General features: G+C 36.3%; 1 long non-coding RNA gene across 1 annotated transcript; it reads right to left on the bottom strand.

Moving 5' to 3' along the window:
- Positions 1-5,015: 5,015 nt before the first annotated feature.
- Positions 5,016-5,618, bottom strand: LOC144648715 (uncharacterized). Its single transcript, XR_013569748.1, has 2 exons — positions 5,375-5,618; positions 5,016-5,190 (listed from the first exon to the last, which is right to left on the bottom strand). It is a non-coding gene; the product is annotated as an uncharacterized LOC144648715 (long non-coding RNA).
- Positions 5,619-10,967: the final 5,349 nt, after the last annotated feature.

Raw genomic sequence — 10,967 nt, forward strand, 5'->3', positions numbered from 1 at the left:
ATTTCGACAAAAACGTCCTTTCTTGTAATTGATTCGGTGTTGATGGCAGTGAGATCATCGGCTCTTGCTACTCTTGTAGCCATTGGAATTTGCCCACCAAAAATGCCTTGATCTTCAAAATTTCCCCTTTGGGCCCTGACAAAAGGTCAGTATCACTATCCTTGGGTGGTCATAGAATTTTGCTGCTGAGAAGGGTCAACGGGCGCACAAAATAGCAGTTGTAAGACATCTACATCTACATTTAATTAGGTCGGTAAAAGTCTAGAGATATTACACCAACCGTTAAAAACTAAAATGAATGTTAAAAATGTTAAAAACTAAATACAACTAATATAATGAAATATTAAAAACTATTAACTAACTTAGATTTAAACTATTTACAGACATTATATTCACAATATCATCTGGAAGGGAGTTCCATTCACAGATTGTTTGTGGAAAAAAAAAATTAAAAACATATTTCTTTGAGCTAGAAACTAAAAAATTTATAATCGTGGCTCCCTCAGGTTCTTCTTTCATAATTTGGTTTCAGATGGGCTGCTACTGAGAAATCGGTCAGGTTGATGGAGAGTTTATACATAAAAGATAGTCTAGCGATTCTCCGTCTAGTGGCTAGGGTTTCCCAATTAAGTTCCTGAAGAATATCTGTTACGGTTGCATAGGGGTCGTAGTTGCCTGTGCAGAATCACGCTGCCTTTCTCTGAACTCTTTCCAGCTTTTGAATATCCTTCTCGTAGTGGGGATCCCATGCGGCACTTGAATATTCCAGGGTTGGTCAGACTAAAGTCTTATATGCCGTTTCTCTTACCAATCTTGTACAGTAATGTAAGTTTTGCCGCACAACGCCAAGTACTTTAGATTCTTTGCTTGAGACTGTACAGCTCCACTTGGGCATACTCCTCCTTTACCTCACAGCATTCGTTTTCGAATGACACAGTGAAGCTGTTCCTGACGGTGACACGTTTATAGCGCCTGCTGTGGTAAACCTGGCCGTCTTTTTCCATGTGCATGTAATCATCGACCATTAATACTCCCCACCATTAAAGGTGGTGGGCGGAATCAGACTTAACCACTTGGTGTACACCATAGGTGGCAAATATGCAGTTGAGTTACAACCACTACCAATCTTAGTTCAATGAAAAGCCCATGAAAATCTCGTGGAAACCCCATGAACCCATTTTCATGGTCATGAAAATGGAGATTGTCAATTTCATGGTATTTCTGAGCCCATGAATTTTCCGTGAAATATGAAGTAGTATTTTTCATGACCCATAAAAAAAGATTTCATGGCCATGAAAAATGTTAAAAATTCGTAAGTCAGATTTCATGGGCATGAAAAATCCATGAAATCAAAATAAATGAAATTCACAACCTTTGAAAAAACTTTCATGGCCATGAAAAATTGGTAACAGACGAAAGTTGGTATTCATGCCCTTGAAATTTCAATGAAATGTGAACATATATATTTCATGACCCATGAAAAGCTCTAATATTCTGTAGATTTTGAATCGTATATTTTCTTGCACTGGGTCACATGTACACCTGTCATATGAAAGTTATTTATGGGGCATGCATACAAACATTAGTAATATTCTCATGAGTTATCCAAGAATCTTTGGACACACAAAGATAAGATAGGAATGGTAAGAAACAACATAATTATTAAGAGGAAACTTACATATTTAATTTGCCTCTTTTAGTGGTGAGCAAAATTTCAATATTGTGACTATATGTCAACTGGAAACAACTTTCAATTCACAAATTATCCAAAAAAATCTGTTCTCTTGAAACGCTGACTGACCATCTAACCAACTTTATGAGCTATATTCATATGAAATTTCTATGAAATCTAAAGTGACCTATAGAACACACCAAATTAAAGACTGATATTTTTATGGGGCATGAAATTTCCATGAAATTTAAACTTACAATTTCATGACCCATGTAAAGCATATATTCGTTTGGAGTTATGAATTTCATTGCTTAAGACATGACACCATGAAATATTCTCAACGCCTTCATGCATGAATCATGGGTCATGAGAACTACAACAGCTGAGCGGTATCTGGACATAAGTTTGAATCGATGAGCTTTGTTTGTATTCTATTGAAAATATACATATTTTTGCTGTTTTGAACCTGTATTTGTGTAAAATAATGCCAAATGACACCATTTAGCCTCGTGTACAACTAGTTTAATAAAATCACACAGTCAAGATTAAGTTTCTTTAGTTTTGGAATCTATTAAGTGGCAAAAATAGTCTTATCCTGTTATGTTGACATTCTCTCTTATATTGCCCATGAGCACTGCCTTCGTCCTGAAATTAAAAAGATAAAGATAATCGATTTCGGAAGTTTGTTACCTTAGTGTTATGAATAAAATGCGGCTGTTACAGCTATAATTGATTCACCATTTGGATTTGCAGCATTGCTCCTGTGTCAAGGGTGGATTAATGAATTCATCAATGAACATTTGATTTCGTTCTTTGCTTTAATATTCCATTCTTGAATTGAATTAATGTACAAATGGCCAATGGATTAAAAAGAAATGATTTCTGACTCCATACGACAGACATGTGAAAATTTGTTAAGGTTCCCTTATTTGCATAAAATGGGTAAACGACATTTTTCCCAATTTTTTTCTGCCGGTAGTATTTTTGTGTCTTTTCAGTGCACCAAAATGTCTTGCCTGACTCTTTTGGTGTTATCATAGGGTTGTGTGGCATTTGACAGTTACCAAAATTGCTTGAGCTGTTTTGACTGTAACAGTGTCCTCAATTAGCACAGCAGTAATAAATACATTGACACTTCAAAAAAGTTATTTTTTTACAGCATATAACATTGGATTGACTGTCTCTTACAATGTTATTTGATTTACATTCATCAGGTCAAACAAGCTCACTTCAGAGCATACCCACACTGGAAGTGGTGCACCAAAGACAGAAAAAAGTCTCCAAGGAAAGTGTCCGACAGAACTGAATCTAGTGATTCCATGGGTATGTATCTACTAGTATCTAACATTAGCTTCAAAAATTCTTTCATTTTGGTGGCAGACTTGAACTGGCTCATAGTCTTTAAAAAGTACCATTACTTTTAATACCGATAATGTTTTTAAACTCATTGGCAGCTAATGATGAACTTGGGAGCTGGTGCCTTAAATGTTAGTTTGGGGGGGGGGGGGGGGCAAGTGCAAGCAGCAGAGAGGAGGTATCCATGGCAACCCTGGAAGCAGGAACCACCCCAAGAGCAGCCACTAACTGACACTGTCACACTGAGCTTTGAACTTTGGATTTAGAATGATACTTAATTGGCCAAAATAAACGTTATCATGTAGTGTACATAGTGTTGCTTATAGTTTTAAAATTACATAAAAAGACAGAAGAATTAATGAAGAATATTAATCTTTTTTTCTCTCTTTTTATTTCATGGCATCAGGAGGAGACGGTAGTGAATTTCAGAGTGATATGGCGATGGGAAGTGACGAGCATGAAGTAAGAAAAAGTTTTTTGTGCAATAAACTGGGTTGCCACAGGTCAGGGAATGGTCAGGGGAAAATATAATTCTTTAAGGTCAGGGAAAAGAAAGAGAATTTTACTTTGAGTCAAGGAAAATTGACATATATTTGAAGAAAAGGCAGGGAAAATTACATATCACTACTGATATAATACCGTTGAAGGCTGGAAGAAATATTTCAGGTCAACATAATATGAGTGATGTTTTTCTTTTGGAAATGAAGGCTGCAGGCTGCAACTATATGTCTGGCATTTTGCATTTTTTTTCAGAGAAATCGATTTTTATCAGGGAAAATTCAGGGAATTTTGAAAACTGATATCTGTGGCAACCATGATAAATTTATATAACTATAATTAAATGAAGTTAAATATACTTATTTAAGATGAAGTTAAAATATATACTAATTTAGCTTAGTTTATGACTAGGAGCAAGCTGCTCTGTGGCTGTTAGGCATTTATTTGGGGTTAACATACACTACCAATCTTAGTTCAATGAAAAGCCCATGAAAATCTCGTGGAAACCCCATGAACCCATTTTCATGGTCATGAAAATGGAGATTGTCAATTTCATGGTATTTCTGAGCCCATGAATTTTCCGTGAAATATGAAGTAGTATTTTTCATGACCCATAAAAAAAGATTTCATGGCCATGAAAAATGTTAAAAATTCGTAAGTCAGATTTCATGGGCATGAAAAATCCATGAAATCAAAATAAATGAAATTCACAACCCATGAAAAAACTTTCATGGCCATGAAAAATTGGTAACAGACGAAAGTTGGTTTTCATGCCCTTGAAATTTCAATGAAATGTGAACATATATATTTCATGACCCATGAAAAGCTCTAATATTCTGTAGATTTTGAATCGTATATTTTCTTGCACTGGGTCACATGTACACCTGTCATATGAAAGTTATTTATGGGGCATGCATGCAAACATTAGTAATATTCTCATGAGTTATCCAAGAATCTTTGGACACACAAAGATAAGATAGGAATGGTAAGAAACAACATAATTATTAAGAGGAAACTTACATATTTAATTTGCTTCTTTTAGTGGTGAGCTAAAAATTTCAATATTGTGACTATATGTCAACTGGAAACAACTTTCAATTCACAAATTATCCAAAAAAATCTGTTCTCTTGAAACGCTGACTGACCATCTAACCAACTTTATGAGCTATATTCATATGAAATTTCTATGAAATCTAAAGTGACCTATAGAACACACCAAATTAAAGACTGATATTTTTATGGGGCATGAAATTTCCATGAAATTTAAACTTACAATTTCATGACCCATGTAAAGCATATATTCGTTTGGAGTTATGAATTTCATTGCTTAAGACATGACACCATGAAATATTCTTAACGCCTTCATGCATGAATCATGGGTCATGAGAACTACAACAGCTGAGCGGTATCTTGGCTAACATAAGTTTGAATCGATGAGCTTTGTTTGTATTCTATTGAAAATATACATATTTTTGCTGTTTTGAACCTGTATTTGTGTAAAATAATGCCAAATGACACCATTTAGCCTCGTGTACAACTAGTTTAATAAAATCACACAGTCAAGATCAAGTTTCTTTAGTTTTGGAATCTATTAAGTGGCAAAATAGTCTTATCCTGTTATGTTGACATTCTCTCTTATATTGCCCATGAGCACTGCCTTCGTCCTGAAATTAAAAAGATAAAGATAATCGATTTCGGAAGTTTGTTACCTTAGTGTTATGAATAAAATGCGGCTGTTACAGCTATAATTGATTCACCATTTGGATTTGCAGCATTGCTCCTGTGCGAGTGTCTGATCTACTACAAGAAACTCACCATCCTAGCCTTTGATGTTAATTTAACGCTTACCTGCTGAAAAACTGCAGGGACTGGCCTGTAAAAGTTGTGTGGACTGCAGCACCGCATGTTCTTGGTTCATCATTGTCTTGCCAACGAAAATCCAAACTTTTCAACCTTTCAGAATTTGAACTGATTGGAATAACCAAGTACATCTTAAAATGATTTGTGGCTACATGTCCAGCTTTATAGTACAAGCGTATAAACTGAGTAAAACACTGTGTTTCTCTTCTGAAAATCGAGTACAGCAACACTCCGCCATCCAGTACTGGACGTGTTTCAGGTTGTCCTTCGACCTAGTTTTGAAGTTAAAGCTCCTGGATCATATCGGAAGCATCGTGTGTTTGAGGGGAAATAACTTGTCTGACCATGCTGAGAGCCAAGGCAAAATTCCAGCCCTTTCTTTGGTTTTGTCCCTGAGTCTTTGGTCTTGAACTCCTTGCCCAAATTCCCTTTCAAAGAGCCTCAACTCTCTTGCCTCTGTTCGTAAAACATCCTTTTCCTTGGCATCATGATCTTGTGTAAAGTTGTCTTGTCTCAACTTTGCCAGTCAATAAAGCTACTCGGGCTCCTTTTTGGGAATTGTTTGTTGGCTGTAGTGGCTTTGTGAGTCCCATATACATTGAAAACGAAAAGTCATACACCTTCTGTGTGGATTCTATGACCCAGCTTGGTTTTGTTATCATCGCGGCTGGCATAGTCATGAATATCGGGAGTAGGATGACTTGGTGTTCGCATTCCCGCAAAAAAGTGTTCCACGTGCACTGTTGTAAAACTTGAAAAGCAGATATCTTCCGCAATATGGGGCAAGTTATTGTCAGAGAGGATTGACTTTATTTTCTGAAATGAGGAATACAGCATTTTAAAAGCGTCCCTTGTAGGTTTTGGAAATGCTACATCAGGACCTTGCGAACTTCATAGCCCTGTACGGAAATAGGCCTTGCTCTCTATATCATTTCTCGTCATCTTTTATTCGCCTTTTAATTGGCGCTAGAAGAATTGAATTCCTTAGTCAGTTCTTGACATTCCAACTTGAAAGTAACAGCGTCTTCTATATCTAATGCATCTACGATCGAATAATGAGGCCAATATTTCAGAAGAAAATAAGTTATTCACTCAGACATTTTTACGTCCTATTTGGGTACCTCCTAAACAGCAAGTAGAATTGACGTGCTGCTTAATATTTCCCATTTGTCTTTGGCCGTTTCAAATTTCTTCATACAAAAAGTAAATTCTTCTTCTCTTACAATAGGCATTACTTCGAAGCCGTCATGGAAGTAAATCTTGATTGGTGACATACTGCCATAAACCTTTTTGATATTATCTGTGAATTAGTCTAAGGAGGTGCTGTGGGAGCCATTTCTAATTCTATGGTTCTCTTCACGTCAGCTAGAAAAACCCAGAAATTATTGCAACTATATAGCCTCTTTTCCTTCTAATTAGATGTTTGAAAGTTATAAAATGAATAGAATACTCTTAACTTTCCTGAATCTGTTCTTAGAATGCCTATCTAGCTATTTACAATAATGCACATAAGACAAAAAATAATAACCCTAAATATGAAATAAATAGATAATTAAAATGATCCTATTCATATGCTTTCCTAAATGATTTACATAGGTCCAGCTAATCCAGCTTCATGGTCAAATCAGGGGCCACAGCAATGGAATCAGAACATGGGTATGAGTGGACAGTTACCACTTTCATGGCCACATTTTTTGGGTTGAGCCTCTTCAGCAGTACCGTCATTTGAGCCACTGAGAATATTTCTGTGATATTCATTGTCAATGTTACTCAGCTTGTGGCTAAGGAAAGGAGAGAGAGAGAAATAAACTTGTAAGCTTTCAGAGCACTTTGCTGCTTTGTTTTTGTATAAGAAACTCAATCCAAACATCAAACACTTCAAGCCGGCTTATCTTAAGCTTTGTACCATTGCTTTCTCATTTAATATCTTGTGGGCTCTCTTTCAAAGGTGTTAAAAGGAATTTTTGTCATCCGTTGTCATAGCCTTGTGGAAGTCACCTGTTTTGTAAAAAATGTCAGCATGTTTTTTCAGAAAACTCGGCCACGCTTCACCACTTGCAGCCACATTTCTCCACAGCCAACATTACCATATCTTTTATCTCTGTGTAGTGATAATTTGACTTTTTATTACACTTCAGTGACTTTTTTCTTTCACCTGTTTACTGCTTGAGGGCAGTGTGATATCGCTATGTTTGTCAGATGAATGTCAAGGGGGCAAAAACGTGAAACGCGATGTTTACCTGTGGAATTTCTAGGTGCAAAAAACACAATTTTCACAAGTAGCTGACAAAAGAATGGAATACGGCACCTCGTGAGTATAAGTGAGGTGTTTCTTCATTTACCATTGAAGATAACAAACTTTATTTTATTATTCTAATGAGAGAACATTTCGATATACAATTAAGTATAAAAATAAGCGAAAATAAGCCACGACGTTTCGAACTCATCTTGAGTTCATTATCAAGTAGATAAGAGTAAAATAATGGTCGAGTTAAGTTTAAATGCAAATAGAGGTGACAGAGTATATTAGAATATTTTTATTTTATTATTATTTTTATTTGTTTACTTATACAGGAACATATGATTTAGCTACAAGCTAGCTTGAACAGAGTCCTATGTAAATAAATAATTACTAAAAAAATCAAATCATACAAATTACATTATATTACAGAACACTACATAAATATGAAATAAATAAACACTTACGATTTTCTTGTGGCTTCACTGCCACTTAAAGAATTTCTTCGCAAGTAACCTGAACTTGCTGTAGTCAGATGCTAATCTTATCTCAGAGGGTATCAAGTTGTGTTTACTGCATCATAAGCCAGATCAGTGCGAGTTTGGGGTTTCAATTGAATTGGTTCGCTGGCTAATTTCTTCGACAGCGCATCCATGTAATGGTATCGTGAATCAGCAAAGTTGAACACCAAGTTGGCCTCCCTGTTAAACGTGATGAGCCCGAAGTGGTCTGCATCTGGTGAAGAGTGTAATTTGTTTACTAGTTTTCCCAAGAAGTCAAATTAGTCGCGGGAACAAGTTCTGGTTTTGGGAAACAATTGGAGTCTCAATTGTTTTCCAACTTTTAAGCCAAACTATAGCAAGTTGTGTTTACTGCATCCTAAGCCAGATCAGTGCGAGTTTGAGGTTCCAACTGAATTGGTTCGCTGGCCAATTTCTTCGACAGCGCATCCATGTAATGGTATCGTGAATCAGCAAAGTTGAACACCAAGTTGGCCTCCCTGTTAAACGTGATGAGCCCGAAGTGGTCTGCATCTGGTGAAGGGTGTAATTTCTTTACTAGTTTTCCCAAGAAGTCAAATCAGTTGCGGGAACAAGTTCTGGTTTTGGGAAACAATTGGAGTCTCAATTTTGCCAGGTTTTCCAACATTTAAGTCAAACTATAGCAAGTTGTGTTTACTACATCCTAAGCCAGATCAGTGCGAGTTTGAGGTTCCAACTGAATTGGTTCGCTAGCTAATTTCTTCGACAGCGCATCCATGTAATGGTATCGTGAATCAGCAAAGTTGAACACCAAGTTGGCCTCCCTGTTAAACGTGATGAGCCCGAAGTGGTCTGCATCTGGTGAAGGGTGTAATTTCTTTACTAGTTTTCCCAAGAAGTCAAATCAGTCGCGGGAACAAGTTCTGGTTTTGGGAAACAATTGGAGTCTCAATAGTGCCAGGTTTTCCAACATTTAAGTTCAACTATAGCATTGTCTATCATTTACTACCGTGCATAAAATTTCTAATGTTATTTATTAGACTAGTCGCTTTCAACATTATTTGCTGATCCTCACAGTATATTTGTCACATATAAACCTATAGTATGTGAATTTTTTTTATTCCACGATTCAGAAGGAAAATTATAGTCAGTGTATTTGATTTGGGATTTTGTTTGTGCTTCATTTTCTTAAACCTGTTCTTTAAATGTCAGTTATGTGCAAATGAATTACTCATCAAAAATTAACATAAATTTACAGCAGATTCAGGTTGAGCATTTAACTGTCTCATTTGTCACGTTTGTTGTCACAGTTGATTAACTGCGTTGTGAGGCAAAATGGTTGACATTGCTAGGCCGAAAGGTCAACATCCTGTCTAGGAAAAAAGCAATGTTGTCACTCGTCCAGCGACAATTACTAGAAGAGGTATTCATGTCTGAAATGGCCATAATAAGAAATCAAGTGAACATAATGAGGACCCATTCATGCACCCAGCTGTACAAAAAAGCCATCCTGTAGGCCTATTTGACACATTATTTTAACACTACAACATTGATGTTAGGTATTGCAAATCTTTAATGTCCTTTTCAGACAACTAAACATCTTGAATGCATGATCAGTATTCCATACAGTGAGTGTCTCTAAGATGTTGACTATCAGAGAAACACAATACTAGAATACAAGCAGCGAAGATTTGACTGTTGAAATTTCTGGCTCACTTCATATTGACTATAAAAAGCCACACAACGTGGGGCAGGTGACAAACTAAACGATTGTTGTGGGTAAATTTAACCATGTTTTCTTCTACAAACACCCAAAAGGCTAAAATACCTTCTTGGATTGCTTTTCTGAATTTTACAAATACTTCTTTTGTTTGCTCCACAATCTGTCTATTTGTTGCTCGTGGATTTGCTCTTTTCCGCCTGTGTATCCCTTTTAACTGAAGAAATAATAGTGGCTACCAAAGTCATTTAATTGTTTCCATTCTATTCACTCTGTTTTGGTGCTTATGTTAAACATAGAAGTACGTTAATTGTAACATATAAACATAAACTGGTAGATAAAATGTAGGTGAGATAATCCAAGATGATAACAATGCCTGAGATTTTGTGAAGCTCGTCTTCACAGAGATATATCCAGGCATATATAAAAAGAAATTAAAAATCGAAAAAAATCGAAAAAAGTGTGAGTTAAATGAAAGGCAAAATAAAATAACTGGAGAGCTCCAATTTTAGGCTTGGTTGAATCTGTAATATTATGGGTTGTCTCTATCCTGTTTAGCTGTCTCTGGAGCTCTTGTAAAAGTTTCTGGTAGAGTCGCAGTATGGTTACTGAGAAAAGAAATATAGTGCAACAGTTAAAAGGGGTTAAAAAAATTCAAACTCGGAGCGCAAATAAAATTAAAAAGCGTGAGATATTTCGTCTGATATCATCCAGACTTCATCAGTCAATGAGGTGGTGTTTTTTAAGATTAATGTATTTCAATGCAATGGGGGGTTAAAATTCTGTCATAAATTGGAGCTTATCCAAAACCATTGTCTCTATTTAACAAAGGTTTTCTGAGTTTTATCTTGATGGCCTCTTTTACCTGGCGTTTAAAGGTGATGATTTCGGTGGCTAACACTTTTGTCTTGCTTCTGTCCACCGAGTGGCCCTCCAGTCGACAATGCTCGTGAATGGCTGACGAGTTCCTGGACTGACGTTCTTTCATTCTGGTTTCCAGTAAACGGGACGTTTCTCCAACATACTCCTTGTTGCACTGTTCACATTGTATTTTTTGTTCCTATCTTAAGGCTGCACAAGCTTCTTTGTACAGCTTGAAGATGATAAACCAGACATGTCTCTCCTACCATTGCCCACTAT

This window comes from Oculina patagonica, chromosome 4 (genome assembly GCF_052425735.1).
Source record: "Oculina patagonica isolate OP01 chromosome 4, crgOcupat, whole genome shotgun sequence".
Lineage (NCBI taxonomy): Eukaryota > Metazoa > Cnidaria > Anthozoa > Scleractinia > Oculinidae > Oculina > Oculina patagonica.